Raw genomic sequence first — 8,867 nt, 5'->3', positions numbered from 1 at the left:
TCTTTCCGTGTGGACGGCACTTCCGAACTACAACTGGCTGTGTTGAAGCCCAGGAAATAGGAGGGTGTAGGCAGAGGCCTACTGTCTTTGGAATGCGGAGACAGCAGGAGAGACTGCCATCTCCACAGCAGGGGATCAGCTGGCAATGATGAACCCCACTAACACTTGAACGAATGTGTTTGGCTCTGTGGAGACGACACTTCTGAACACCAACTGACGCTGTTGGAGCCCAGGATTAGGCGTGGAGCAGGCTGGGGCCTACTGGATTTTGGCAGGTGGAGGCAGCAGGAGACTTGCCATCTCCACAGCAGGGGAACAGCTGGCAGTGCTGAACCCCACTAACACTCTAACGAATGTGTTTGGCTCTGTGGAGACGACACTTCTGAACACCAACTGACGCTGTTGGAGCCCAGGATTAGGCGAGGAGCAGGCTGGGGCCTACTGGATTTTGGCAGGTGAAGGCAGCAGGAGACTTGCCATCTCCACAGCAGGGGAACAGCTGGCAGTGCTGAAACCCACTAACACTTGAACGAATGTGTTTGGCTCTGTGGAGACGACACTTCTGAACACCAACTGACGCTGTTGGAGCCCAGGATTAGGCGAGGAGCAGGCTGGGGCCTACTGGATTTTGGCAGGTGAAGGCAGCAGGAGACTTGCCATCTCCACAGCAGGGGAACAGCTGGCAGTGCTGAAACCCACTAGCACTCTAACGAATGTGTTTGGCTCTGTGGAGACGACACTTCTGAACACCAACTGACGCTGTTGGAGCCCAGGATTACGCATGCCGCATGCAGAGGCCAATGGGCAGCGGTTTTTATGGAGGTTGTGGACTACTACTGATTCTAACCATGCTCCACTTAGGCCTCTGGCTCCACTGTCTCTACTATTTACCCTGGCCTCCAACCCCGCCAGCTACATCTCTGAAGTGGCGTCAGCACAATCTACACTTGTTCCTGTGTTACTGGTGCTCAGTCCCGTCAGTTGATCCCCTGATGTTTGTCCGGCAAGTTCGCCAGCTCTGTCCTCATTCCCACTACTGGTTATGGGAATGTGGACAGAGCAGGAGACCTTGCCGGACACACATCAGGGGATAAACTGATGGGACTGAGCCACAGGAACACAGGAACAAGTGTAGATTGTGCTGACGCCACTTCAGAGATGTAGATGGCGGGGTTGGAGGTCAGGGGAAATAGTAGAGACAGTGGAGCCAGAGACCTAAGTTGGGCACGGTTAAAAATCAGTAGTGGTTTGAATGTTGATGGAGCTGGTGACTTTGCCGTCCACACAGCAGGGGATCAGCTGGCATTACTGAACCCCACTAACACAGGAGCTAGTGTGTTTCTCTGTGCAGACGACACATCTGAGCGACAACTGGCTGTGTTGAAGCACAGGGATTATAGTTCAGGTGGTAGAAAAATGAACACACCAGCAGACCTGGATACAGTTGCCAACCACTAATTTAGTCTGTAAGAGGAATGGCAAAGTCTTTGGAGATCCAGGCCTTGTTCATTTTCAGAAAAGTCAGCCGGTCAACATTATCGGAAGATAGTCGCGTGCGACGGTCCGTTAGTACACCACCTGCGGCACTAAAGACACGTTCCGATAATACACTGGCAGCAGGGCAAGCCAGCACCTCCAATGCATACTGGCTAAGCTCTGGCCATGTATCCAGCTTAGAGACCCAAAACTTGAAGGGGGAAGAGCCATCTGGGAGTACAGCGACAGGGCAAGACATGTAGTCTGACACCATCTGACGGAAGCGTTGCCTCCTGCTGACTCGAGGCGTCGCTGATGGTGTAGACAATTGTGGTGGACACACAAAACTTTGCCACATTTGGGCCATAGTGGTCTTGCCTTGTGCTGCGGCGCTGCCTCTGCTCCCTCTTTGTGCAGAGTTTCCTCCACTGCCTCGACGCACAGAGCTGCTTTGTAAAGCACTAGCAACAATGCTGTCGGGTGGAATGGAAAACATTATGGACTGCACCAGTGACTCTTCGTACTCCCGCATTTTACGCTCCCGGTTCAACGTTGGTATGAGCCTTTGTACGCTGTCCCGGTAGCGAGGATCTAGGAGGGTGTACACCCAATAATCAGCCGAGACGAGAATGTGGGCGATGCGGCGGTCGTTTCTCAGGCTCTGCAGCATGAAATCAACCATGTGCTGCAGACTCCCAACTGCCAAAGAACCGCTGTCCCCTGTTTGAGGCGTGACCTCGGCCTGCTCTGCATCACCCCACCCTCGCTGTACATACTGAGTAGAGGTTTGTGTACCTCCCTCCTCTGGAGAGATGTCTTCCTCCTCCATCGACTCCTCCTCATCCTCCTCACAAAGTGTCCCCTGCCTAGGCCTTTGTGAGGAAACACGTAGCGCAGACTGTCCAGAAGCAGATGGCATTTGGGACTCCTCATCCTCCACCTCTTCTGAAACCTCATCCCTTAGTGCTTGCAGTGTTTGTTGAAGCAGGCAGATAAGGGGGACAGTCATGCTGACTAGTGCATCATCTGCACTCGCCATCCGCGTGGATTCATCGAAGGCACGCAAAACGAGGCAGATGTCCTTCATAGAGGCCCACTCAATGGTGCTGAAGTGTGAACGGCGCACAGTGCGACTTGTTTGCGCCTGATGCAGCTGGTACTCCATGACTGCTGCCTGCTGCTCACACAACCGCTCCAACATATGTAATGTTGAATTCCACCGGGTGGGTAGGTCACATATGATGCGATGTTCCGGAAGGCCAAATCGTCGCTGCAGAGCAGCGAGGCGCGATCTTGCCGTGCTGGAACGTCGCAAGTGAGCGCACTCTATGCGGACCTTGTGCAACAGTGCAGCAAGATCCGGATAGTCCCTCAGAAAGCTCTGCACGACCAAGTTAAGAACATGTGCCAGACATGGGATGTGTGTGAGGTTGCCTAGGCCAAGAGCTGCCACCAGATTTCGGCCATTGTCACACACTACCAAGCCCGGCTGGAGATTCGCTGGCCCAAACCACACATCGCTCTCCAGCTTGATAGCATAACAGAGCTCCTGCGCTGTGTGGCTTCGATTCCCCAAAGAAATTAATTTGAGTACAGCCTGTTGACGTTTGGCCACGGCTGTGCTCATATCGGTCGTAACAGGCTCCTGCTCTGCTGTTTCTGAGGAACTTGAGTAGGAGGAGGAGTCTATGTGTACAGACTGGAGTCCTGCAATCCGTGGCGTTGGAAGAACACGTACAGCGCCACTCTCCAGATCCGTACCCGGCTCCACAACATTGACCCAGTGGGCAGTGAGGGAAAGGTATCGTCCCTGTCCATGGTTACTGGTCCATGCATCGGTGGTCAGGTGGACCTTGCTACTAACGGCGTTTAGTAGCGTATGTTTTATTTTGCCCTCAACATGTTTCTGCAGGGCAGGGACGGCTCGCCTGCTGAAATAAAAGCGGCTGGGCACGTTGTATTGGGGGACTGCCAATGCCATTAAGTCCCGGAAGGTGTCAGTGTCCACCAGCCTGAATGACAGCATTTCAACTGCCAGAAGTTTGGCAATGCCAGCATTCAGAGACTGTGCTCGGGGATGGTTTGCCGAGTAAGGGCGCCTTTTATCCCATGCCTGTGCTACCGATGGCTGTGATGGATGGGAACGTGCTGCTATGGGTGTAATCTGACAGGGTCTCCGGACAACAGTGGCAGAGGTTCTTCCTTGGCGATCCTGTGAGGAAGCCGAACCAGCAGTGTGTGAGCTGGAGGAAGAGGGCCCAACACGAACTGAAGAGGTGGTAGGTGGTGCTGTACGTTGGCCTACGTCTTCAGGGTGTCTCTGCAACTCCAACTCGTGCTTGGTGCGCACATGTTTCCACATATTTGTGGTATTGAGGTTGCTGACATTTCTCCCTCTTTTGACTCTCTGATGACACAGCTTGCATTTGACAAAGCAAATGTCATCTGCAACTGTGTCAAAAAAGGACCACGCACTGCAACTCTTGTGAGCGCCCGGTTTGCCTTTGGAAGGAGGAATGCTCCTAACGGGTGCCGAAGTGGAGGGTACAGGCAACCAAGTCTTCCCCCTCCCTCTGCCTCCTGTTTTGGCCGGTAGGGGAATCTCTTCCTCCGAGCTGCTCCCACCACCTTCCTGTTGCTCACGCCATGATGGGTCAAGGACCTCATCATCTTCCCTCCCCTCTTCAAACAGCTGCTTCTCCGGGGTTGTCTCGCCAGCACCGTACGCACCAGAAAGTGGCAACTGAGTCTCGTCATCATCTGATGCGTACTGAGGTGTGCTGACCATAGGCACTGGCCCGCTCGCCTCTTCAGATTCAGAGGGACAAAGAAGTTGCGCATCACTGCATACTCCCTCTTCTTCACATTCAGGAATGCTGCTTGGCTGGCCCCCTCTTTCCAAGCCAACAGATTCCGAGAACAGAAGTAGAGACTGTGATGGCTCCTGTCCATGTCTCTCTGACTGCCTGGGCACTTTGGCAGGTGGTGAAGAGACAGATGGTTGCTCTTCGGTGCTCTGACCCTGAGAGGATGCGGAAGTAATTGAAGTCGATGCGTTAGCTGCCATCCATCCGACAACGGCTTCAATTTGTTCCTCCCGCAGCAGTGGGGTACGTTGAGGTCCTACAAAGCTGCGCATAAAGGACTGTTGCCTGCTAAAACTGGGGGATGCTGATCCACTGGTGCCCGCAGCAGGCCCAGAATCCCCACGTCCTCTACCTGTAGAATCCCCACGTCCTCTCCCTGCAGAATCCCCACGTCCTCTCCCTGCTGAAACTCCACGCCCACGCCCACGCGCCTTACTCCCTGCCTTCTTCATCTTGCAAGACTGCTTAAGATAGGCAAAAAAGTACAAAGGGGGGCCTTAGTGTGCTTATTCCTGAACAGCTGGTTACAGGTACAAGAAACACTAATTTTATGAAGTGTGTGTGTGTGGACTAGACTTTAATAGGAGCTGATGTGGCCTACACAAGTTCCAAATGTAGTGTTTGGTGAACTTTTTTTGTGGTTTCTTTGTTGGAAACAAACTCAAAGTATGTGAACAAAGAATTGAAACTGATAGTATCACCAACTTTTTGGAGCTATTACAATGCAGGCAGGTAACCTACAATGCAAAAGATGAGGCTCCAAAAAAATTGGGTAATACTAATCTGGCTGCGCCGGCAGGGCACAAGCCAGAAAAAAAGGCTCCTCTATCTACTCCTATATAGTGTTTGCAACCAACCAATGTTGATGGATACGGATGGATGCACACTAATAGGAGAAGAAAAAATGAGCTGCACTCAAAGACAAATATGTGTGAGGCAGTGACGCACGTTGAGCGTCCTACAACCAGACGTAGCTGCAGGACACTCTACTCAGCGTGAGCTGCACTCACACACAGTCAGAGGCCTCTCAGACAGCCGTCAACAGTGCAGCTAAGTGGGCACTGGCACTGACAGGCTGCAGAAAGGCTCCGCTGTGTACTCCTATATAGTGTTTGCAACCACCGTAGATGGAGACGGATGGATGCACACTAATAGAAGAAAAAATGAGCTGCACTCAAATAAAAATATGTGTGAGGCACTGACGCACGCTGAGCGTCCTACAGCCAGACGTAGCTGCAGGACACACTACTCAGCGTGAGCTGCACTCACACACAGTCAGAGACCTCTCAGACAGCCGTGAACAGTGCAGCAAAGTGGACACTAGCACTGAAAGGCTGCAGAAAGGCTCCGCTGTCTACTACTAGTGTTTGCAACCAACGTATATGGATACGGATGGAAGCACACTAGATTGAAATTATGTAAAAAATGCAGCTCAAAAAATAAAAGATGTATGAGGCAGCAGTGATCACACTGGGTGGCCTACAGCCTGACGTGGCTGCAGGACCCACTCCACAGCGTGAGCTGCACTCACACAGCCCTTGCAGACAGCTGTGAACACTGCTGCTAGGGCAAAGAAGGCTACAGTGGTGGTTTATGTAGCCTGGGTAAAGCACTAGATGTTTGGTGGAATCGCTATTTCTAACTGTCCCTCACAGTCTTCTACAGCAGCCTGTCCCTAACTGAATTCACAGCAGAGTGACCAGAAATGGCGGCTGCTGTGGCTTTTATAGTGCATCATGACATCATTTCGGCAGCCAATCACAGCCATGCCAATAGTTAACATGCCTACATGCCTAACAGGATGTGCCCACACTTCGGAGGATTCCCATTGGCTTAATCAAAGCAAGCAGGCTCATAGCATGATGGGAACTTCCGATTCCGATTCCGATTCCGGAATCCGATATGACAAAAGTATCGGAACTAAGTATCGGAATTCCGATACCGCTAATATCGGCCGATACCCGATACTTGCGGTATCGGAATGCTCAACACTAGTCTGTACTCATCATTCTTTGTAAGCTTGTGTAAACAGGCCGGTAAACAAGCACCAAATGACTTGAGTATTGTCGATTGCGCTCGTTCAATGGCCTGAATTTAACTCATGTAAATGCTACCTAATTGTTTGCGTGTGATAGTGATGTTAGCATTTAGGACCCTGCTTTGTCTAAAACTGGCCCGGCCTAGAAGTGGGAATAAAAAGGGGGCAAGGAGTTCAGGACAACTGTCAACCAAGTAAGGGATGAGGATAATGATGATGGTGGACAAAACAAGATTGGGGTGATGAGAAGGTTATCTTATCAGACAAAGAGTAGTGGTTTCAGTGGTAAAGTGCAGAATGGCCTTTTGGCCAAAAGGTCATCATCGGTTAGTTCCAGAAAGCTAATGCCATCATTGCTGCTGGTGAATGAGGTCAACAATGGCTGAAAACATTGGGTGTGATGATGACAAGTCCTATGTGCGGTCATCTTGTTTATGGAAATTCTTTTCCGCATTGTTGGTCAATTAAACTGTAAATATTCTGCAGGAAGAAAATTAACCATAGACATCTTGACACAAATCAAATAGGAGCTACAGCTTCATGAGCACATGACGTGGCATCACCTATTTGCATGATAAAGCAAATTGGTCAGCAAAAAGAGCAAGGCTCAATCTGTCTTACTTCTTTTCCTTTTGATCATCATGGTCATTATACTCATCCTCATTATCATCAACTGTTCGTCGGTGATTGTCATGGGTAGCAATCATACCAGTGATCGTCTATTGGGCTATTCACATGTCCAATTTTTTTCTTGGACCAAAAGGTCCACGGAAAACTGTGGAGAAATGTCCGATTTTCATCCGAGTGCCAGATCAAAATCAGAAAGTCTGTGAAAATATTGGACCACACTCAGATGACATTCGAGAGCGTTCCAATTTTCACAGACTGAGAATAGAGAAGTTGGAGATTTTTTTTTAAATTTCTCCATGTATGAGAAAATCAGATAACACTGGTACCACACTCTGATCAAACGCTGATCAGCACCAGGACTGGGGCAGAGAAAATGCTCCCCAGCCCTGTCCTGACGTGCAGCAGCATGATGAAATCCACATGCTGTTGATATAACACTGCTGCCAGGGTCGCACAGGCAGAGTGCGACCCTGGCAGCAGTGCAGGAGCCGAAGATTAAATGTCATATTATTTTAGATAATGGGCGGGGGGAGGGAAGGGTTGTGTTAATACAAGAGCAGATAATGTAGCAATGTTGGGAAATTATGAGCAATTTTGGACATTATGGGAGCAATTAGGGACATTAAGGGCCAATTTGGGACATTAATAGAAACATTATGGGGCAAATAAGGGGGATTGTGAAAGGGGCCATAGTATAGCGAGGGACACTGGTCTGGGGAGACTTGGAAAGGGACAGTTTGGGGGGGATACAGAAAGGGGTAGTATGTAGGGACATTATCGAAAGGGGTTGTGGGGGGGATATTATGTGGGGGAGATATATAGAGGGGCAGTATGGGGGCATATTTTGGAGAGGGGCACTGTGTGTGGGGGGTATTTTGTGCATGAAGCACAGTGAGGTTCAATTATTTATTCAGAGGCAGAGCATGGGAGACATTTTATTTATGGGGAAGCACAATGAAAGTTTTATTTTTAAGGGCACAGTGTCGGGATATGCTGCTGAAGGTGGATAAGAGGCAAGTCTAGAGAGAGGAGCTCTGGGGGTGAAATTTGATAATGGCATCTGTGCTACATGGAGACAAAATGGATGGGAATGACTCCAATGAGAGAAGATGTCATTTATAAGGTACCTAGATGTAAAGGTTTTTTGTGATACCGACTACATCTCAGCAGTACTGTGGTTCCTCAATGGCCCACAATCTGATAATGGCTGGTAATAACTCCCAGCATGTCCTTACTATTGTTAAGGGCATATTGAGAATTGTTTGTTCCTGCAATACAAATGTTTATGGGTCTGACTAAACATTAAAATTGATCACTGTTCTTAGTATGGCGCTGCACTCACATACTGGTGAAGGTTCTTTTGCTGCAGTCATGTTCTGACAGTATTCCTGGCACTGCATTCATCATCTGATGGTGCTTCTGGCATGGCATTTATGTACTGATGGTGTTTATAGCCCTGCATTCATGTACTTACGGGGTACTGCCACTGCATCTGTGGTGCCCCTGAGGGTCCGGTCGCCACAGAGGTACTGCACCTCATCCAGAGGTGTGGTATCCCACCCTCAGTTAAGGAGGGATCACCACCCAGGACGCCTAACAGTCACATTCAACACACACTAGTTTAGTCAGGGCAGCTGGGTGTACCCTTCGGGAGGATGGCCTCATCCCAGACTGGCTAGGAAAGGGTGTTGGGGAGTTACTGTGGAAGGTAGGTAGGGTGGGAGGAGCTTAGGAAGTGGAGTGATTGTGGGCATCCAATCAGAGAGTGAAAGGTGACAGTTGGTGGGTGGAGCTAGTATGAGGTAAATAGATCTTTCCAGAGAGTAGTCAGTCGGTGACAGGACAGCGTGAGAGCA

The sequence above is a fragment of the Dendrobates tinctorius genome, unplaced genomic scaffold (assembly GCF_039654945.1).
Source record: "Dendrobates tinctorius isolate UK_male_01 unplaced genomic scaffold, ASM3965494v1 ptg000081l, whole genome shotgun sequence".
In the NCBI taxonomy this organism is placed as follows: Eukaryota; Metazoa; Chordata; class Amphibia; order Anura; family Dendrobatidae; genus Dendrobates; species Dendrobates tinctorius.
The sequence above is the reverse complement of the archived record's forward strand: the minus strand, read 5'-3'. Positions refer to the sequence as shown.